Source organism: Rhinopithecus bieti, unplaced genomic scaffold (genome assembly GCF_001698545.2).
Source record: "Rhinopithecus bieti isolate Rb0 unplaced genomic scaffold, ASM169854v2 scaffold_6439, whole genome shotgun sequence".
NCBI lineage: Eukaryota > Metazoa > Chordata > Mammalia > Primates > Cercopithecidae > Rhinopithecus > Rhinopithecus bieti.
This window is the reverse complement of record NW_016805421.1, coordinates 1990550-2014412: the sequence shown is the minus strand read 5'-3', so window position 1 is coordinate 2014412 and position 23863 is coordinate 1990550. Positions and strand designations below refer to the sequence as shown.

The window sequence follows — 23863 nt, the reverse complement described above, 5'->3', positions numbered from 1 at the left end:
TTTTTCCTTCATTTCAACTTTGGTGAATCTGACAATTATGTGTCTTGGAGTTGCTCTTCTCGAGGAGTATCTTTGTGGTGTTCTCTGTATTTCCTGAATTTGAATGTTGGCCTACCTTACTAGATTGGGGAAGTTCTCCTGGATGATATCCTGCAGAGTGTTTTCCAACTTGGTTCTATTTTCCCCCTCACTTTCAGGCACCCCAATCCAATGTAGATTTGGTCTTTTCACATAATCCCATACTTCTTGAAGGCTTTATTCATTTATTTTTTCTCTTTTTTCTTTAGAATTCTCTTCTCACTTCATTTCATTCATTTGATCCTCAATTGCTGATACTCTTTCTTTCAGTTGATCAAGTCAGTTACTGAAGCTTGTGCATTTGTCACATATTTCTCGTGTCATGGTTTTCATCTCTGTCAGTTCATTTATGGCCTTCTCTGCATTGATTATTCTAGTTATCCATTCTTCCATTCTTTTTTCAAGATTTTTAGTTTCTTTGCGCTGGGTACGTAATTCCTCCTTTAGCTCTGAGAAGTTTGATGGACTGAAGCCTTCTTTTCTCAACTCGTCGAAGTCATTCTCCATCCAGCTTTGATCTGTTGCTGGCAATGAGCTGTGTTCCTTTGGACGGGGAGATACGCTCTTATTTTTTGAATTTCCAGCTTTTCTGTCCTGCTTTTCCCCATCTTTGTGGTTTTATCTGCCTTTGGTCTTTGATGATCGTGACGTACTGATGGGGTTTTGGTGTGGGTGTCCTTCCTGTTTGTTCGTTTTCCTTCTAACAGTCAGGACTCTCAGCTGTAGATCTGTTGGAGATTGCTTGAGTTCCACTACAGACCCTGCTTGCCTGGGTATCAGCAGCAGAGGCTGCAGAAGATAGAATATTGCTGAACAGCAAGTGTACCTGTCTGATTCTTACTTTGGAAGCTTCGTCTCAGAGGTGTACCCCGCCTTGTGAGGTGTGTGGTGTCGGTCTGCCCCTAGTGGGGGATGTCTCCCAGTTAGGCTACTCAGGGGTCAGGGACCCACTTGAGCAGGCTGTCTGTCCGTTCTCAGATCTCAACCTCCGTGTTGGGAGATCCACTGCTCTCTTCAAAGCTGTCAGAGAGGGTCTTTTGCATCTGCAGAAGTTTCTGCTGCTTTTTTTGTTTGTTTGTTTGTCTGTGCCACATCTCCAGAGGTGGAGTCTACAGAGACAGGCAGGCCTCCTTGAGCTGCTGTGGGCTCCACCCAGTTCGAGCTTCCTGGCGGCTTTGTTTACCTACTTAAGCCTCAGCAATAGCGGGCGCCCCTCCTGGAGCCTCGCTGCTGCTTTGCTGTTAGCTCGCAGACTGCTGTGCTAGCAATAAGGGAGGCTCCGTGGGCGTGGGACCCTCCCCGCCAGGTGTGGGATATAATCTCCTGGTGTGCCGTTTGCTAAGACCCTTGGTAAAGTGCAGTATTGGGGTGGGAGTTTCCGGATTTTCCAGGTGTTGTGTATCTCAGTTCCCTTGGCTAGAAAAAGGAATTCCCTCCCCCCTTGCGCTTCCCAGGTGAGGGGATGCCTCGCCCTGCTTCAACTCTCGCAGGTGGGGATGCAGTAGCTGACCAGCACCGATTATCTGGCACTCCCTAGTGAGATGAACCCAGTACCTCAGTTGAAAATGCAGAAATCTACCATCTTCTGTGTCGCTCGCACTGGGAGCTGGAGACTGGAGCTGTTCCTATTCGGCCATCTTCCATCTCAAGTCTTCCAGAACCTGATCATTATATATTAAACTCATATGTATTTAGAAAGTTTTTATATTAGTTGATTTGTCATCCACAATAGGATCCATACACTAAAAATAATGTAAAAGGAAATTGTTAACAATAAAAGTATACCAAAAGATATCTTTCTTTGATAATTGCTCTGTAGGGTCTTAGAGTCATAAAATGAATAGTCTTTGAGGTCCAGACTACTTAGTTTTTGCTTTTCTCTGCTAGCTGTATTGCATTAAATAATTTGATTTTAAATTTTAGCTTCTTCATCTGGTAAGAAATAAAAAAGGGCAAACAGTTGACTCTTAAGGTTGTGAAAATTGATATAATCATGTATATAAAATACATAATATGATGCCCAATACTTTTTGTTAAGCACCCCAAAATGAAATGATTCTTGCCAGTGGCAAGTTGCCAGCTGTCACTGTGGAGCTCTTTGTCCTGCAGAAGGCACTAGGCTGGATATGACCTCATCTGAATGTTCCTTTCAATATGTACATATGATATACAACTATTGGTTTATTTTCCTGAAGTTTTTTAATTCTTTCTTTTCAAAATAGATGAGAATTTATTCTGGTTGTTCAAAATTTCTGGTTCTTTGCTTACAGAGCAGTGGCCATTTCTATTTCTGTCCCCCAATGTCTCAGCTTGTTTCCAGTACCAAATTTAAAATATGGAACTAATTGAAGCCAATTTAAAAAAGGCAAAATCAACTTAGCTTTTGAGACAAATCAGTAATTTTTCACCACTGTTTTCTCTGCCTGCCAAAATACAAACTTTCATAGGCAAATCTTATTTTCCTTTGAAAATCCATAGGTGTAAACTTGCAAGCCACTTTCAAACTTTTGCCTCATTAAGCCTAATGCTTTTTGGAATCACACTAAACTATTTGCTTCAATAATTTCTTTTGGTAACTAGTTACAGGCACTAATTCAGCTTTACCCAGAGAAGTAGTTCTTTCTACCCATTCTTTATGTCTTGCTTTTTTAATGTTATATCTTCTTCATCTTCAATCTTATATTCTCCATACCACTGATTGATCCTGTAACAAAACAAGTGTGTGGTTGAAGGGACTTATGCATATATAGATATTATTTTGTAATGTTAATGTCCTATCAGAATAGTAAGGAAACATGAAAATACCATAGTCTACAGCATATTCATAAATTGGAAATCAGAGTTTCATTTGTAAGCTTATTTTGAATATGAAATAGAATTTTCATGACAATAAGAGATAGTGATTAGAATACAGTCAATTAAATTTAGCATCTACCTATGAAGCACACTATGTGTAATGCTCTGTGTCCTATTTACTACTGTAGACACAGTATCTGACTTCATGAACTTCATGTACCTATAAATAGTGATACTAATAACTAGCATTTTCTGAGAACTTATGCTAAATATTGTATGTTCAACATACATTATCTCATTTATCTCTCCCAATGAAGAGGATACAGTTGTTACACTCATTTCATAAAATAGGAACCAAGACTTAGAGATATTTAGTGTCTTGCCTGAAATTAGAAAACCAGAAAGAATCCTTATTTGAAACCAGGCCTGCCAGAACTCAAAATTCATGTTATTACTTAGTAGAGGTAAAGTCTGTTTCAATGTCTCATGTTCTCACCTTTAAGTACCACTATTAGCTAGATGGATGTTTGCAGGCTAAGTTGAGCCTTTAACTGCCATTTAGAATATTGCATTCTTCAGTACTGTCCCACAGATTGTTGATAATGTATCTGCCTCACATTTCAAAAAGTTAGCAGGGGCACCTTCCAACTTCAGATCCAAAATTGAGCCCTATTGGCCTCACTACTGGTAGTGGTGGCAAGAGTAGGCATGTGAGGTGAAGGGAGTAGAAAAGTGTTAAGGTCCCACCGAAGGTTAATGCCGTTGGCCTGAGGGAAGTTTACCCTCCAGATATAAATGAATGAACAGAGTTTGGGACCCCAGACATGGATTGGTTCACCCTCTTACTCTATGTGTACATTATTACATTGATATTTTAAGAAAGAAATTGTCAATGGGAAGGAATTTTAGGGAAGAAACAGCTAAATAATGAAAGAAGAAAATAGAAATTTTAAAAGAATATAGTAGAAATCTCTTAAAAAACAGCAAACTTTTTTTTTTTTTAATCCTCTAAAAGTAGATGGGTTTGTGTTATTTAGTAAGAAGACGTTTTCAGTGTAAGTGAAAATCTCAGGACTTTTCTAATCTTAGATTCAAAGTGTTTAAAGATATGATGGGATAGAGCTTAAGAGATTATATTATTCACACATATGTGATAGTGTAGTAAATGGGCTACTGAGACAGGAGGTCTTTAAACCTCTGTGCTGGAATATTCATGGCTTGCATAGGCTGGAAGAATTTATGATGCCTGCAAGCATGTTAACATGGTGGAACAAATCTGAATATTTTCCTGGTGGGGGGAGGTTCATGGGCTAATCTGTGGAAACTTTTATTTATCTCTGTATTATACAAGCCCATGATTCTGTCATTAGAATTGTCTGAATAATTACCAAGCATAAAAGCTGCATCATGATTAAAAGATGAAATACAGAGGATGTTTATCAGAAAATTATCCAGATCTCTTTGAACTTTTGCTTTCACAAGAGTAGATGTTTTCTGAGATTACCTCCTGGGGAAGGCATCACTGCCTAATCATAATAAAAGTCTTCATTCCTATGTTTATAAAATGGACTGATGTGGTTTCCAGAAAGTCAGATAATTTAGAAGTAGAGAAAAAGACAAAACTAAATGGTAAGTTTGTAAAATGTCTTAAATGATTCCAACTTCATTTTTCCTTTAGATCAATGTCTAGGTTTGGAGTAGTTGTAGACATTTTTCAATAAAATGATTTGTGTTAATCTAATACAATGTATCTGAAGGAAAAGGTCAAAAAATAACATTTTAAAAATAAGGCATTTGGTGAAAGTAAACACTGAAAACTCTGAGACTACATGCTAGATTTGTCTCTAGAAAATTGTTCCAGGACAGCTTAAAACTCAGGAGATTATAATGCTGAATCCTTTAGATTATTCTTGCACACACATTTTTACAGATGAGGAATTTCAAACAAGGGAAATTATGACTCTGATAATAGAATTTGGCAAAACTGTTAGTATAAACCAATCTTTTCAAATCTGTTTATTGTTTTTTCTGTGAAATATTTTTTGACTCTATGATTATGCAATGTAATTGTCCTTAAGATTTAAAAAAAAAAAAAAAAAAAAAAAACCTTCTGGTTTTACTCTTCATTTATAAGAGGTATCAATAGTGAAAATTTAAATGATTTGTTTTTTGAATTTATTAATAAAGTGATGATGTAGCTATGCAATTCTATGCTAATTTTTTATATATTTTAGGACACAGAGTTTTATTAGATGACAAAAATGGCTAGCCTAGTGTGGATGGATCTGCCCATATACTCTATTTCTATTTTATTAATTGTGCAGCACTGATGAAAAAGAGAAGGTCTAATTTTCCTGGTTCCAGTGACCCTCTGATGAACACCAGGTGCTGGAGGTTTCTTCTAAAAGATAGCAAATTTAAAATCTGAACTAGTAACAAAATAAAGTAATTCATAATAATGCTTACTAAATAGGGAAATAAAAAGAGGGACAAGAGTAAATGCAGATGAAAGACCTTAGCTGTGCTCTGTATTTCTGTGGGTTAACCTCATATTGGTTAAGAGAGTGCTTTAGAACCAGCCAGTCTACTGAGCAATACTCCTGACCAGTTCTCAATGGAAGCCGTGAGGGAGTACTCTGTTGCTCTCCAGAGCTCTCTCTGTAAAGCCCTCTCCTGTCTTGTACTCTGCCCTGACATTGCTAGCTGCCTTGGCCTCCGTGACATCTCACTCAGCTCCTGAGTTTCTCTCTAAATCTAGGCTAGTGTCAGGTATAGAAAGATGATCAGAGACTGGGAAGAGCTCAGGTATTGGTTAAGGGAAACCTGATGCAGTAATGTAGTCAGGCATATATTTGTAATATTTTATAGAGTAAAAACTCAATGCTGTTATATTTTATTATTATAACATAAGCAAATCAAACTGCCCAACTCTCTATCTTTCTCCTGTTGCTTACTGGAGTTGTTAACTTTAGAAAGTAATGGATAGATTGAGCTTCACATCTTTTGTCTCCTATAAACACCTGCCTCAGTAATATAGTTTTTATTGATTACACACACACATATTTTTCCTACTTTTCACAATAGTTGATTAGTGTGCAGACCACAAAGGTGAGAGTTCTAGTGAAACGTGCGCTATCTCTTTCCTTGGATTTATGTAAACAAATACAAACATAAAAAGAAATTTGACACAGCTTCTGCTTCTCCCTTTCAGTGGCTTTGTGTGTTTTCATGCCAATTCTCAACATCCATTTTTCTTGCAGCAACACTTTTCCTCTCCTTAATTTAGTTTTGATGTAGAAATTTGCCCAAGAAATAACCTAGTCAAACTCAACTTCTGTATCAGCATACTTCGACATTTGTTAGCTGGAAAATTATTTTGTGGCTTTTCAGCAGTAGGGGAAGTGTCTGTATTTAGAAAAATATATTAAATTATATAACTTATTTTGAAATTAACCATTGCAAAAGTCACAGGGAGGCAATAATTTAAATGGTTTTGATTCAATTATTTCTTATTTGAAAAATAACTGGGACCTTCCTAGTAAGAGGGGAGCATGATGCTTGAGAAGACTACTTCTGTGTCTCTCAATCTGCAAAATAAACCCAAATAAATAAAATGAGAATAGATAAAACAAAAGGGAATGCAGTAAGTTCTATCTTTTAAAAAGTCATAGGTAAAGGAAGACAAAAAAGGAAGCTTTAAAATAACATAGTGATTTCATCAGCTTTCAATTTCCTCTCTATGCCAAATATATTGATATGTTAAGAAATAAGTTTAAGAGACAATATCATAAAAAAATCTCCTCCATTACCACCCCCCTCGAAATAATAGAATGAGCCCAGAGGCTGAGTTCTTAACATGAATCTCAGGAAGTCTTTGGCCCATAAAGTGTTAGGAGACCTGACCTCTAGACAGGTCTCTTTCTCTCCTATCTCATCCCTTAATTCACCCAGGTCTGTTTTCTTTGTCCTTAATTTCCCAAACATATGCAAACCCTAGAGTCTCTTCTGAAGCTTGGTCATGTGACTGAAATGTTCTTATACAGCTTTCACATAATTAGCTTGTTTTATTTTTGTTTAGATCACTCTAAAAGTGATTGCTATGGCAAACATTCATGATAGGAATGAATAGCAGCATTCATTTTAATTACAAAATCAGATAGGGCTTGCCCTCTTTAGAGTTGGTGATGGGTTAGGCACTAAGTAGGAGTACTTCCAGCTTGGAGATGTGCAGGTATGTTTCTGTTTCTTAATGGGAGTGTGAGTAAGGTTTGCTTCCTAGATGTAGACATTGGTTTTTGAAGGTGCTTAGTTTGTGAAATGTATTGAGCAATAAAATGATATTATGTATGCTTTTCGGTGTATTATACTTCAACAAAAGGTAGCAAAATACACATGCAGTTACAAATATTATCTCATGTTACCAGACACTGTATAACCACAAGCAAGTGGTACTTAAACATGTTTATTTGGATTTTGTTTTGTTTTGCTTTTTTTGATCCCATTACTTTATGTTTAGCCTCAGATAACATCTCCATCCACTTTTGGAATTTTAAATGCCCAGAACTGAAGGTTCTTCTAGTTCTTTGGACTTAGACCAGGCCAAGCCTTGGACATCAAGTGTTTCATTCTTTCACCAAATAATTCTCACTCACGCCAACCCCACTAAAAGCAACAGCTACAAGTTTTCATCTTCATTTTCTCATCCACAAATTTCACTCACATAGTCTTTCATTGGCAAGTCGTCATTTTATTTGCCTTGTGAGTTTATTTTGCTAAGTGTTGTTTGCATTAAGTATTCTTAACATGATATTGTACTTTCACTTATAATATGGAATATATTCATTAGAGTACATAAGGTGAGAAAGTCTGGAATTAGGACTGTTCAGAGCCCGTAGCCTGGAATTATATTGTACTGCAAGATGAAAAGCAGTCAGGACGTCAGCAGGAAGAATACAGGTGTTCTTCTTAGAAAACTAGGTTGTTCAGAGAAACAGTCTGATGGTTACGTTGTGATTGAAGTGTATGACTTACCAATCATACGACTCCATTGAAGTCCACTACTAATTTGCCTTATAGTTGTTTAGGTTTTTGGCTTTTAAAAAATCCCATTCTAGCTCCTTTTCCTGAAAACCCATCTCACAGGGACTAAACCTTTTTTGTTGCGTGAGGGTTTCTCTGCCTTAACCAGCAACCAACTCAGGTGAATTTTCATGATGTCTCCAAGGCTTTATTTTTCCCTTGTCAACTCAAAATATAATTTATAGTTAGTGTTCTTTCACTGCATTCGTATACAGTACTTTTATGTTTGTTATTTACAAATATGCCCTTTCATGTGTTTATTGAATAGATAATCAGGGTCTTGAATATATCATACAATAAAGGAATTCTTAGTCAATTATTATATAGGTGTTTAAGGATGTTTTCTTAGTGTCTGAGGAAAAATTGGTTGGAATTTTGAAATTGCCTGGGAATGAATTATTTTTTACACTTAAAATAATAGAACAAAGGCTTCTGTTATTCAAAAACTTGGTATTCAACTCATTTTCAGGATTGGGCTAGAGTCAGATAACAAGGAATGCCTGTATTAGCAAATTGAATTAAATGATACACAAGTATAATGCAGCATTATACAATAGCCAGTTAAGGTTCATGCCACAAATTAAAAAAATGACTCAATCTTAATAAATATAATACTATAGAGAATGAGCCCATTGAAAAAACTGCTAATTTCATCACCAGTCCAGTTACTGAATTCTTATTTTTTCAGTTTTTATATATCTTCTGAAGTTTATCAAATTACATTAGCTACTTCTACAAAAGGGCAAAACAACAGTTGTAACATTGGGCATCGATGTCTTGTCCCTGACTTCAGAAATACAGATCTTTTTTTATATGATAAAGATTCATTTCATATATGTGAAGAATACAAGGATTATTCCACAAAGATGATTAAGAAAGCTAACAAGACATAATATGTGTGTATATATGTGTCTCTGTGTTTATATGTATATGTACATATAACAAAATAAATCCAGATGCCAAAAAGCCTTAATTGTAAGAATTTATTTACAAAGATATTATGCAAAAGTAAGATAAATTTGTTTATTGGAGTAGAATAGGCCATTCTGAATGAGACAGGAACCAAGAATCTACAAAGAAAAGTTTTAGGTAGTTTTACTGCTTAATAATGTACTACTTTTATATGGTAAAAAATAACCTAGACAAAATTAAGTAACAGATGATACATTGTGAAAAATAAGTACATGGCTAATTTCAGGCAAAAGGCAAATTTGATTTGCAAAGATCTCCTGGAAGTTAGCACAAAAAAGTATATTAAAAAAATTGAGAAAGTTATATACATAACTATTTCACAGACTAAAAATATAAATGTTAAAGAGTGTATTAAAATTCAATCTCACTTGAAAAAATATGAATAAAAGTAATAAATAGATAATATTGTAACCTATCAGATTGGCAACTGTTTAAAGGTTTTGATGCAATTCAATGTTGGCAAATATATGAGGAAACAAGATTTCTTTAATACTTCACAAAAGATGTCAAGATAGCTGTACAGGATATTACCATTACTATTACCATAACTAGTCATAATAGTAATAAAGCCACGTTAAATATCCATTAGTCAGGAGGTAGTTAAAATGTATAACTATATACTGTAGCTATTAACCCAGAATGAGGTAAATCTATGTGTTTGGGCATGATAAATATGGAATCACATTGGTGAAGATAAAGAAATGTATATATGTGAGTATAAGTGCTTTACTAGAAAGATACATTTTTAAAAATGTAGTTAATTTTGAGGAAATGTATGGATGTGATTAAATGTAGGAAGGAGAGAGAAGGACATTTCTATTTCACATCAGAGACTTTCGTGTACTTTTTTTTTTTTTAACATTTACATGCAAAATACATTTTCATGTAAGCAGAGTTCCATGAGTGAAATAATTAAGATTAAAGTGAAAGTCTGCTACCTCAAATATTTTTCATGATTAGATTATTTTTAATTTGTTTTATTGATTTTTTTGAGACAAGGTCTCACTCTGTCACCTAGGCTGAAATGCAGTGGACTCACTCAAGCAGTCCTCCCACCTCAGCCTCCCAGACACCTGGGGCTACACGCACAGCTGGCAAATTTGTATTTTTGTAGAGATGGAATCTTGCTATGTTTCCCATGCTGGTTTCAAATTTCTGGCCTCAAGTGATCCTCCTGCAATAGCCTCCCAAAGTTCTGGTATTACAGGTGTAGGCCACAGCATGCCTCAGCCTGTGAATATATATTTTTACAAGCATTTTCCTCCAAACTGTACACCTGGGTGATTTTTTTTTCCTAGATATTTTAATGCCAGAGTTGGAGTTAAGCCATGTATTGAATAATCATAGCTTGAAGTGATATTAAACTTGAAGTAGAATTTTCTCCCATCACTTTCAAATAACATATATTTATATATATCAAATCATCCTTCCCAGTTCCTAAATCATTGCACAGTTTTCTAGTCCCTTTCAGTTAATTAAAATCACAGTCAGGTCCACTTTAAACCTCTGATCTCATCTCTTCTTCAGCCTTGACCTTGGCTGGAGGGACCTGGGTAGGAATAGCTCTTTTAATCCTTTTCCTCCCACTTCAAGGTTGGGGCAGGAATGAAGCATTCAAGGAAAGAGAAAATCTTTTTAGTGCATTGGGCATGACAGAAGTACAGCATTTCTTTGGGGTGGCTGTTTCCAAAAGTCCCCTTTAACACATGTGTCACTTCTTTCGAAGGCCCTTTGGAAGCGTCCTCATTGCCCAGTTGCCTAGTGTATGAGACCTAATTCTAACCCCATCACCTTCTTTTAACCCATTCCCTTTCCCTATGGGATGGAAAGCCTCAGCTAGGCAAATCACACTTGATTCTACTGACTAATTCTCACTCTCATTCCTCTTTTACTGTTGCACTTTTATGTTGATGTAGACAGGGGACTCGGATTGTGAGTAGAGCCACTCAGCCAGGCTCTGATATGACGTAGAGGCTCATATTGGGTCCAATTCCAGGATAACAGGAAGATTACTACTCAATTTTATTTTCCACTTAATTCTTCCTAAATATACCCCCACAGCTAGTTATCTTTGTAAGTCTTTTTTTTTTTTAAGTTTGTACTTAACTTAAGTAAGTCTTTGGTGCTAGAATTCTTTTAACATGTCCTAAATTTCTTGTTAGAGTTAAGCTTTCTTGAGAACATTACTAATTTAATAGTGCTAATAATCTGTGCCTAGAAAAGGAGAAATGATAAGACATAATGCTGAAGACATAAACCAAAATAAGATTCTATATAGCATTGTATTCCATAAAATGAGTTTGGATTTTCCCTCTCAGTAATGAGAAGCCTCTGAAAATAACCGTGGGTCAGAATAACTAGCTTTTTCATTGAATTTACCCTGGCTGCTGTAGAATGTTTGAGGAAAAGTTGGCTGTTTTGAAGCAGCAGACTCACACCTCAATGAGTTTGTTTCTAAATTCAATAAGTAAAGCCAAAACTTTGAAGGTTGTCAGAAACTCCTTAAAAATTAACTGGGAAAATGCCAGTTTGAGATCAACATACCATCTCTAAATAGTCACAACACAGGCAATTTTCTTTTCCAGTTGGAATATGTCTGCTGTGTGCTTGATTAAGTGGTTGGTGAGTTCACACTTAGTGTTACATTGTACTTCTATGCAAAGTCTAGACTCACTTAGGGAAACAAATAGCTCACACATGAAAGACATGCAGGAACCAAGACCTCTTGCTGATTTTGAAGTGAAATAGTGGGTGGAATTGCCTATGCTATTCAAATATACTTTTCCTCTTTAGTTTTAGAGAATGAGTAAAGCTAATTACGTTAAAGTTAGTTATATGATATGGCTCCATCATTATCTCAAGAGAGCATTTAAAGAAAAATGTAGAAAATTATATCAAAAGCTGCAAAATAAAATTAGATGAATATATTCGTTTTCTAGTTCTGCTGTAACAAATTACTACAAACTTGATCTCTTAAAACAACATATCTCCTGAGGAGAATGGAAAAAAGTCAATGTTTACATGGAATCTTAGAAAATAAAAAAAAAAATGTTATTTGGCCAGGCGCGGTGGCTCAAGCCTATAATCCCCGCACTTTAAGAAAATTGAAATTATATCTATCACTCTCTCAGACCATAGTAGAATAAAACTGGGAATCAACTCCAAAAGCAACCTTCAAAACCCTGCAAATACATGGAAATTAAATAACCTGCTCCTGAATAATCATTGGGTCAATAATGAAATCAAGATGAAAATTAAAAAGATTCCTCAAACTGAACAACAATAGTGACACAACCTATCAAAACCTGTGGGAGAAAGCAAAGGTGATGATAAGAGGGAAGTTCATAGCCCTAAACACCTGCATCAAACAGTCTGAAAGACCGTGGACAGACAATCTAAGGCTACACCTCAAGAAACTGGAGAAACAAGAACAAACCAAACCCAAACATAGCAGAAGAAAGGAAATAACCAAGATCCGAGTAGAACTAAATGAAACAAATAAAAAAATGAAAGATTAATAAAACAAAAGCTGGTTCTTTGAGAAAATAAATAAAATTGATAGACCGTCAGAAGATCAACCAAGAAAAGAGAGAAAATCCAAATAAGCTCAATAAGAAATGGGAGATGTTGTAACTGATATCACAGAAATGCAAAAGACCATTCAAGGCTACTATGACCACCTTTACATGTATAAACTAGAAAACCTAGAAGAGATGGATAAACTCCTGGAAAGATACAACCCTTCTAGTTTAAATCAGGAAGAAGTAGATACCCTGAACAGACAAATAACAAACAGCAAGAGTGAAGTGGTAATTTAAAAAATTACCAACAAAAACAAGTACAGGACCAGACAATTCTATCAGATATTCAAAGAAGACTTGGTACCAGGAAAAAGAGGGATCCCTCCCTAATTAATTCTATGAAGCCAGCATCACCCTAATACCAAAACCAGGAAAGGACATAACCAAAAATGAAAACTACAGACCAATATCCCTGATGAATATAGTTTCTAAAATCCTTAACAAAATACTAGCAAACCAAATCCAACAACATGTCAAAAAGATAATCCGCAATGATCAAGTGGGTTTCATACCAGGGATGCAGGGATGGTGTAATATATACAAGTCAAGAAATGTGATACACCATATAAATAGTAATAAAAACAAGTATCACATGATTATCTCAATAGATGCAGAAAAAGCATTCTACAAAATCCAGCATCCCTTTATGGTTAACACTCTCAGCACAATCAGCATACAAGAGATGTACCTCAATATAATAAAAGCCATCTATGACAGACCCACCGTCAACATAATACTGAATGGGGAAAAGTTGGAAACATTCACTCTGAGGACTGGAACAAGACAAGGATGTCTTCTCCTTCAACATAGTACTAGAAGTCCTAGCCAGAGCAATCGGAAAAGAGAAAGAAATAAAGGACATCCAAATAGTAAAGAGGAAATCAAACTGTCACTGTTTGTTGATGTGATTGTTTACATAGAAAACCCTAAAGACTCCTCCAGAAACTTCCTAGAACTGATAAAAGAATTCAGCAAAGTGTCTGGGTACAAGATTAATATACATAAATCAGTAGCTCTTCTGTACACCAACAGAGACAAAGCAGAGAATCAAATCAAGAACTCAACCCCTTTTACAATAGCTGCAAGAAAATAAAATATTTAGGAATATACCTAAGGAAGTGAAAGACCACTACAATGAAAACGACAAAATACTGCTGAAAGAAATCATAGACAACACAAACAAATGGAGACACATCTGTGTTCACAGATATAACTAATATTGTGAAAATGACCATACTGCCAAAAGCAATCTACAAATTCAATGCAATTCCCATCAAAATACACCATCATTCTTTACAGAATTAGAAAAAAAAAGCAATTCTAACATTCATATGGAACCAAAAAATGAGCCCACATAGCCAAAGCAAGACTAAGTAAAATCACATTACCTGATTTCAAATTATATTATAAGGCCATAGTCACCAAAACAGCATGGTACTGGTATAAAAATAGACACATAGACCAATGGAACAGAATAGAGAACCAGGAAATAAACTCAAATACTTACACCCAACTGATCTTCAACAAAGCAAATGAAAACACAAAATGGGAAAAGGACACCCTTTTCAACAAATCGTTCTGGGGTAATTGGCTAACTACATGTAGGAGAATAAAACTGCATCATCTCGCCTTACAAAAATCAACTCAAGTTGGATTAAGGACTTAAATCTAAAATCTGAAACTATAAAAATTCTAGAAGATAGCTTTGGAAAAGAGCCTTCTAGACATTGGCTTAGACAAAATTTCATGACCAAGAACCCAAAAGCAAATGCAATAAAACAAAGATAAATAGCTGGGACTTAATTAAACTAAAGAGCTTTTCCACAGCAAAAGGAACAGTCAGCAGAGTAAACAGACAACTACAGAGTGGGGAAAAATTCTTCACAATCTATACATCTGACAAAGGATTATTATCTAGAATCTACAATGAACTCAAACTAGCAAGGAATAAACAAATAATTCCATCAAAAAGTGGGCTAAGGACATGAATAGACATTTCTCAGAAGAATATATACCAGTGACCAACAAACATATGAAAAAAATGCTCAGTATCGCTAATGATCAGGGAAATGCAAATCAAAACCACAATGTGTACCACTTTACTCCTGAAAGAACGGCCATAATCAAAAAATCACAAATTAGTAGATGTTGGCATGGACACAGTGAACAGGGAACACTTCTACACTGCTGGTGGGAATGCAAACTAGTACAAGCACTATGGAAAACAGTGTGGAAATTCCTTAACTAAACGTAAAACTACCATTTGATTCAGCAATCCCACTACTGGGTATCTACCCAGAGGAAAATAAATCATTATACAAAGAAGATACTTGCACAGGTATGTTTATAGCAGCACAATTCACAATTGCAATAACGTGGAACCAACCCAAATGCCCATCAATGAATGAATGGATACACTGTGATATATATACATGATGGAATGCTACTCAGTCTCAAAACAAACAAACAAACAAACAAACAAACAATGAATTAATGGAATTTGCCGCAACCTGGATGAGATTGGAGACCATCCTAAGTGAAATAACTCAGGAATTGAAGAGCAAACATCATATGCTCTCACTCATAAGTGGGAGCTAAATTATGAGGATGCAAAGGCATTAGAATAACACAATGGACTTTGGGGACTCAGGCAGAAGAGGCAGGAAGGAGACGGAGGATAAAAGTCTACAAATAGGGCCAGGAGCGGTGGCTCATGCCTGTAATCCCAAAACTTTGGGAGGCCAAGGTGGGCAGATCATTTGAGGTCAGGAGTTTAAAACCATCCTGGCCAACATGGTGAAAACCCATCTCTACTAAAAATACAAAAATTAGCCAAGCATGGCGGTGGGTGCCTGTAATCCCAGCTACTCTGGAGGCTGAGGTGGGAGAATTGCTTGAACCCAGGAGGTGGAGGCTGCAGTGAGCAGAGATGTGCCATCACACTCCAGCCTGGGTGGCGAAGTGAGACCCCATCTCAGGAAAAACAAAACAAAACCACAACAACAGAAAAAACACACAACTACAAATAGGGTGCAATGTATACTTGGTTTTCATTGGCGATATAACAAATAACTACACTCTTGGTGGCTTAGCAAAACACACATTTGTTTTCATATAATTGTGAACAGCAGACATCTAACAAAGGTCTTCATGAGCTAAATTTAGGAATCAGTAGGGCCGTGATCATTTCTGGAGACTCCAGGGGAGAATCCGGCTCCTTGCTGTTTTAAGCTTCTGGGTTTTGCACACATTCCTTGGCTTGTGGCTCTTCTTGTGTCTTCAAAACCGGCAACATTACATCTGTCTTATCCTTCTTTCGTTGTCAAACCTCCCTCTCTGTTTTGAGCCACAGTTGGAAAACGTTTTGCAATTTGAAGGTTTCATATAATTAGATAGAACTCACTTGAATAATCTAGATAAGCTCCTCATCTGACTCACCTTAACTTAATTACATCTGAGAGTTTCTTCTGCCATGTAAAATAACACATTCGCAGGCTCAGGATTATGACACTGACATTTGGGAGAGTTTTATTTTGCCTACCACAATGAATACATTAAACACATTTAGATTTAGCAGTAAGAAAATCTCATTTCAGGAATGGAAAATGAAATATTGTATGTTCATACAAGTGGGAAGTAAGCTCTGGGTTCACAAAGGAATATGCAAGACACTGGGGACTCAAAGGAGGAGGGTGGAAGGAGGGTGAGGGATACAGAACTACATATTGTGTACAATGTACACTACTGAGGTGACTGGTGAACTATAATCTCAGACTTGACCACTATACAACTCACCCATGTAACCGAAACCACATGTACCTCAAAAGCTACTGAAATAATAAAAGATGATCACATTTTACCGTGTTGAGAGCATCTCAGAGGAATGGGGAAGGCGAGAAGTTAGATTTCAGTGGGTTAAAGAGTACACAGCAGCTGAGGCAGAAGAACCAGTAAGTAGATAAGCTTAGAGAAAAATATAAACAATAATATAATTAAATCTAGGGTGCATGCCACATAGCTTTAATTTTTAACACCTTGCTGTACATGCTACAAATCATTTCCCATTTCTTTTCTCTTCCTTTCTTTGCTTGCCTCCTTCTCTTGTGTGTCTGTTCCCAACTCCATTCCATTTCCTGTTTGTGGAGAAGAAACCACTCCCGATCTTTTCTTTCATGGATGTTCTAAGATTTTTACCATGTTTTAAGAATACCAATATGTTTATGGGTACAAACATTTTTTTTTGCATGTTTTTGAAAGTTTTTAAAGTGTCCTTCTGTACTATTTTTGAAATTTATACCTCTTGATACATATACTACTAATTCATTGGTAATAACTGAATAGTATGCTATTGACTGAATATAGCCTAATTTATCCAATGCTCTGCTGATAAATAAGTTGCTTCTGATTTTTATACTTTTTTCTTTTTTAATCAATCTTGCTGATTTTTTATATTTTAAAGGGTTTCTTAAAAAAATCAGTTTCTATTCTAGTAATCTCTAATATAGCCTTACTTTGTTCCATTTAGTTGTCTTTATTTTTCCACTCTTCCACTTTTTTTTTTTTTTTTTCAGTGACAAGTGAACATTTATTTTTGTATCTTCCTATGTGTATGTCAAGTCTTTTCCAAAACAAGGCCCCAGGAATCTCCAGATTCAATTATGTCCCTGGGCTTGGTCGATGGCTGCAGGAGTCTTAGGGAGCCTTGTACAAATGCTAGAGTTACTCATTTTACCAACATTAAACCCTGGGATAGACGATGCAGCAAAGCAGGACTCCTTCCTCCATGGGATGTGCTGATTTCAGACGAGGTGGCAGCCAGTGTAGAAAACGCTGGAATGTTTCCTTGGAACTGGACGGTGATGAGAGGTGCTTGCCGTGAACATAAGCTCTTGTCTTTCTTTCTTTCTTTCCTTTTATTATTATTATATATATTTTTTGGAGACAGAGTTTCGCTCTTGTTGCCCAGGATGGAATGCAATGGGGTGATCTCGGCTTAACTGCAACCTCTGCCTCCTGGGTTCCAGCAATTCTCCTGCCTCAGCCTCCTGAGTAGCTGGGATTACAGGCATGAGCCACCAAGCCACCATGCCTGGCTAATTTTTGTATTTTTAGTAGAGACAGGGTTTCTTCAAGGTCAGGCTGGTCTTGAACTCCCGACCTCAGGTGCTCCGCTTGCCTTAGCCTCCCAAAGTTCTGGGATTACAGGCGTGAGCCACTGCGCTTGGCTAGCTACTGTCTTTTCTTTGACCCTTCCTTTCCAGTTTTTGAAGATAAAGCAGGAAATAATCTTATCTGAAGATACTTGATAAAATTCCCCAAAACACAAAACACAAGCTTCCATTTAATTCATAAAAATTTACTGCAGTTTGGCACCTGGTTTCAGCTGGTGGATGAGCCGATTGATGCGTTCACCCCGATAGCCAGGCGTGCCCATCTCCCTGAGGAAGCCCACTCGAGTTTTGGTAGCATGACTGGCCACTGAGAGGCGGAAAGGGTGCAAGAACCATGAGATGTTCTGGAAATGCTTTCCTAGGAAGGCAGTTTCATGAATGAGGTCTTCCAAGCCAATGACACCAAACTTCCCCAGGTGTTCCCCAATCACTGTGTTGTCTGTCAGAGGGATGGTCTTATTATTGACCTTGGCTTGTCCACATTTCAAAATGAGTTACCAGACAGACTTCAGATTTGGAAATCCCCAGGTCACATAAGGTTCACACTATACTCAACATTTTTAGGTTCTGTGGGGCAGCCGGGCGGGTGGTGGGGTGACTTTTACAAAGATACCACTAAAAATTTTCTTTAGGTGAAGTCTTGCAATGGTTCTCTGCACCAGTAAACTCATGCCATCAATCCTTTTGATACGTACAACAAAGGCCAAGGAATGTTTATCTGGCAATTCCAAGGATGAGGTTTCACATCTAGCCATCTGAGACTCACCTTGTCACGTTTCGGCTGCTAGGAATCTTGTAGGAATGATTTCAGTCGCTTAAACCTGAGTCCTTTTCCTTTCTTCCTCTCCTTCTTTGCCAAAAGTGTCTGCTTTGCCTGGGTGGCTTTGGGGACTTGATAAGCTTTTCTCTTTTTTCAGGAGATTTTCTGGAACCGAAGGGATTTTTCTTTGCTCTTCCTCCGCCATCTTTCTAGTGTTGCAGCTACTGATCCACTCTTCCAGTTTTTTATTTTCTGTGTCCTTTTTGAATTATGTGAAACCTATTCTTTGCTCAATATGCAAATAATAATCAGTATTTTATTGTAATATACACTTTTCAGACCATAAAAATTCTTCAAATTAATGTTTTATTTGCCTCTTAGCTTTTTACATGTAATTTTTTTTGCTTTTAAATATTTTCTAATTTTCACTGAAATTTCTATGTGTGTATGACCATACCTGTTTAGAAGTATGCTTCTAAATTTTCAAATGAATGTGTTTCCTTTTACCATTATGTTACTGATATCTGACTCAATACAGAAAATATGGTTTAATACAGAATTTATTTTAGTTATAAGGGAACCTTCTTAAAGCATTTGCTTTGAAGAGGCAGAAAGAGTGATAGGCTTGGTTTATTAAAGATAACATATTTATAATGAATGATGGGCTCCTTTCCCATCAATGAAAAATTTGAGAATAAGACACTGATGAAGGAAACAGGAAGGTATGAGAGGGAAATTGAGTGGTCTGATTTCCCTGAGCTGTGGAGAGGTGATGGATCCCCCAGATTTTGTTGAGTGGTCTTAGAAGGGAGTAGGGGAACCTCCTTCACTGTAACAAGAGAATGAAGAAAAATGTGTGTTACTGTAGGAAACTTTGTTGGGGGTTGAGAATTTACAGAATTGATGACCATTTTCTGAAAAAAATATAAAGTAAGACTCTGGTAAAGTAGATGGCAGGGATTAGTAGGAAGTTTGAGAAAACAAAAAAAAAATGAAATTTTTTCTTAGACAATAGCAAAATTCTTTGCTAACAGACAGTTAGCTCTAGTAGCTAAAATGGGTCTCCATTAGTGATCTCTACGTGAGCTCAGAATAAATTATAAGCAACTTTCCACAGATGTTCATCTAAAAGTGTTGTTGAAAACTGGGAGTAACTTTCCTCAAATCCCTATCCAAATTATATAGCCCATTGTTTCCAGTTCCAGGTCCTTGGGGGACACATCCTTAATGCTCCACTCCATGCCGCCTGGCACCAGAACAATTTATATCTTTTCTTTAAAAAGAGAATTTAATTCTGGAAATGCTGAGCAGGTCTTAGTAGACTCTAGTTATATTAATTCAGAAATATTTAAGGCATTCCATTTCCAAGATTTAATTTAGGATTAAAACTTTGTATTTAGCATGCACATTGCACAGGTCTCGGTTTTGTAACTAAATACTCTTTCCACTTTAAAATCATTGTTGGCTTCAGTGCTGTCCCCAAATATCATATTCATTTTGTGTTCACACTGCTGTTTAGATCCCAAACACTCCTTAAATTTGTGAATTTCTAATTCCTTTTTCCTGCTTTTGTCTGTGTGTATATATATGTACACATGCTGCCAATTGAAACAGTATCCACTCACAAAAACATGTGACAAATAATCTCCAAGTTGAAGTCTGAGATCCTTGACTATCATAGACATTTATGAATAATCAACCTGTACAATATTTTGTTACAGAAGGTCTCAAATGGTTTGCTATTTTATCCCTATTGATTATTTTATTCTAGTGATCTCAAAGTAGGTGATTAAAAACCTATGGTATATACATTGTTGGTGATATTTTGTATGCTCTTCTGGAAAAAAGATGACCAACAGTCCAGGACTGAATTTTTCCCAGAATTAAGGGCTTCCCAGGATGTGATTATCAGTTTTAAAAATGGAATAATCCTGGGCAAATTGGGACAATTATTTATCCTATCTGAAACCCAAACTAGATTCAACGTTTGGGTTATCTAGGTTTCTAGCCAGAATTCAATGTTTCAAACAGTTTGTCATTATTTAATTTTTTATTTATTTATTTTTTTAATTTTTTTAAGAAGGAGTCTTGGTCTGTTGCCCAGGCTGGAGTGAGGTGGCACAATCTTGGCTCACTGCAAGCTCCACCTCCTGGGTTCATGCCATTCTCCTGCCTCATCCTCCTGAGTAGCTGGGACTACAGGTGCCTGCCACCACGCCTGGCTCATTTTTTGTATTTTTAGTAGAGATGGGGTTTCACCGTGTTAGCCAGGATGGTCTTGATCTCCTGACTTCATGATCTGCCCGGCTCGGCCTCCCAAAGTGCTGGGATTACAGGCATAATAATTTTTTACTTATATTCATAAATGTGGTAGTTCCTCTCATGTGTTCTGTCTCACAAGTTAGTCTCACAAGTTTTATAAAACATGTATTTTAAATGAGGTATATTTTAAAAAGGTAAGAAGCTAGCTTGGAGAAGTGATACTTCTTCCATAAAACTCTATTTGCTTTTATGTATACGAACATTTACAGAGAATGACATCTTAAAAAGTCTGGAAATAATTTGAGGTTATAGGCCATGAAACTTCATGCTTTAGGTCTGCAATAAAATGTCAAAATACTTCACCAGGTTTTTCAGACACAAAATAAAATAGGACAAATGTATGATTTGGGGAAATTTGAGATGAAGGATATTATTTGAATACTACAAACAGAGAGCAAAAGTAAAACTTTCACTTAAAGTTTTTCACACAATTATGTTAATTTCTTTGGTTTGGACTTTAATAATACTTTAATAATACATTAAATTAGAATGTAGCACAGGTGATTGTGGAGATAAGTATTTTATTGTAAGGTTTCAAGGGCATATTCTAATGCATTAAAATGGTCTCAACTTCTTTGTCTAATATCCTACATTTGATGTTACAGGAGGATTAAGTGCGAATTTTGATGGAACACAAGGAGCAAGTGAGAAAATAGACATTTCTCACAAAGTAAATGGGCAAATTTTTAGCATGAGATATCACTTTTTGAAAACCTAAAGCATAGGAGAGGGGACATATTTACAGGTAAATAGTCAAATCTACTTGGTGATTTTGGTCCAAGTAGAATGGAAGAAAATAATTTGCACAGAGTGTAGTCTAATTTCTATTACACAAGTGTATTTCTGGACACTGTGGTCTAATGAGAAAATATTTTGCAGACATGGAAATGCATGGATATCACTGAGAGATGGGGATAACCTGCTAGAAATAAACCAGCAATGATATTTTAAAACATCTTTGTTTTCCCACATGATAATTAAAACAAAGAGTTACTACTGTTCATAGAAAGAATGGGAGGATGCTATCTCTATGTTTCCCTAGGAATACAATCTGTGTGGACATGGTCTGAAGATTTTCCAAAGGGGATTCATGACTTTTGAGAAGAAAGCCTAAACAATATTACCCTCCTTTGATGCAGGAGAATGAAGGAAGGTGAGAAGATCAATTACTTAGCATGTGCACAAAGACTGTACAGTCAGAGGAGTGGAATCTTGATAATGACAGGCTCCTGTGACAAAGCCTTCAAAGCACATTGAGGAGTTGATGGAGCTGCTGGAGCAGGCAGGCATGTGGAGTGGTGGTTAGCTTTCTTTGTAAAAGAACAATGGAAACTGGTGTCACCAGGTGACTCATCTAATTTTCACCTGTTTCCCCAGATGGTAGTGAAAGAAGGGTGGGGGGAGGGTGGAGGTAGAGTCAGCAGCAACTGCCTTGCTCTTCTCTCCTCCCCTCCTCTATCCCCGTTTTGTCTGACAGAGGGCGGATTAGGGCAGCTGAAGGAGTTAGAGGGACCCATGTTTTATAATAAACCTTCCCTGCTCTGTGGATTTGTCCACAAAGTTAATATGTTGTATGCTGGATGGTAAGTTTAATTTGTGCTTTTAAATATGGATCAAGGACTTCATAGATTCCTTCCTCTAATCAACATTTATGGAGCATTTCATCAGAGCCTGGCACTGTGCTAGGTGGATTTTTGTAAAAGGTGAAGATAGAAGGATTTTGAAATAGGTTTCATTCTATTTTGTCCATTTAGACTTTACCAGTAGCTATTAATTCTGATAATAAAGGGCAAGAAAAACAGAACATTGCTCTCCTCTCCCTAACTGCCCCCCCATTTCCCATGATGTATGTTTGACATTTTCATGATAATTAAAGTTTGAATAATGAAATATTTGGGGTTTTGTGGTATATTTCCCCCTTTACCTGCTAATTTTTAATGAGCAGTCAAATTAAGACATGACAGGGCAAGGGCAATGTCGCGGGAAGATTCTGCATTATTTAAAACTGAATTATTCTGTTCTTAACTCTGGAGGACCTCACAACATGGAGGCTGTTTTATCTAAATCTGGAGAGTACTTCTGGAAGTTTCTTGAAAGCCCAATTTTTCTTCCTTTTTCATATTAATTTGTTTATAACACTGCCAAATACATTGATTTATCCTCTTACCTACTGTCAAAGCAGCCCAGCTCTGATGTTGAACACGAGCCATTTTAGGTAATCTATCATGAAACAGCTCAACAATGCCAAGTTTCTTTAAACCTCTTTCTGAATGTGTTTTCTTACTCAAAAGCAACTGCTTCGTGGAGTGACCACTGCACCTGGTGTGTCAAGATTCAATAACTAATTGAATACACAGTGATTTCGGTTCTCCACCTGAGACAGCACTGATAATGAAATGGAGACCTATCTCAGACAGCAGGACCTATAAATTAGCTTAGTAGTCTATCAATCTAAGCCCTGTCAAAAACAAATGAGAGAAAAAGAAAAAAGGAATAACTGTTAGCAAAATTATACCCTTCCACATTTGTATCTAACAAGCAAATAACCATCAGCACATTGAATCTGTGTTAGGAAGTGGAATAAATATAGTCTTCTATTAAAATCCTTAGCACATAGAAAGAAATGAAAGCACTTATTTGGGCTGAACACATTTTATTTAACAACAAATGTCTAAATCCCAATTTTATCTTCACTGTCATGAGCACTCCCTATTTTTATATATAATAGGTACTATTGTACAAAATATATGCTCCTTACAATATAAGAGTGAGGCATCTAACAAATCTGATGCTTCAGGTCAGTTCCCAGAGACACAGGCTCTGAAATGAAGATGAGTATGCATAAAGTTTATTAGGAAATGTCCCAGGAAGGGAATGAAGGTGGATCATGTGGAGGAAGAAGCTGGGCTCCAGTGCAGGAATACCAAAACCTCAGCCTCCTTCATGAGGAACCTGATGCTTGGATTTCCCCTCCAAGTTGCCCAGATTTGGGATCAGACTCTTACACACTTGAGCAGTCTTTGTATGAAGGCTGCTCCAAGGAGGCACCATGACATTAACTGTGGAGTCTCGGGGTGGGCTTGGGCATCAAAGGCTTAGCTGAG

General features: G+C 36.7%; 1 pseudogene; it reads right to left on the bottom strand.

Moving 5' to 3' along the window:
- LOC108529816 (receptor-type tyrosine-protein phosphatase delta pseudogene) overlaps positions 1–22969 on the bottom strand; it is a 62086-nt pseudogene extending 39117 nt beyond the window's left edge.
- Between the last annotated feature and the right edge of the window lie 894 nt (positions 22970–23863).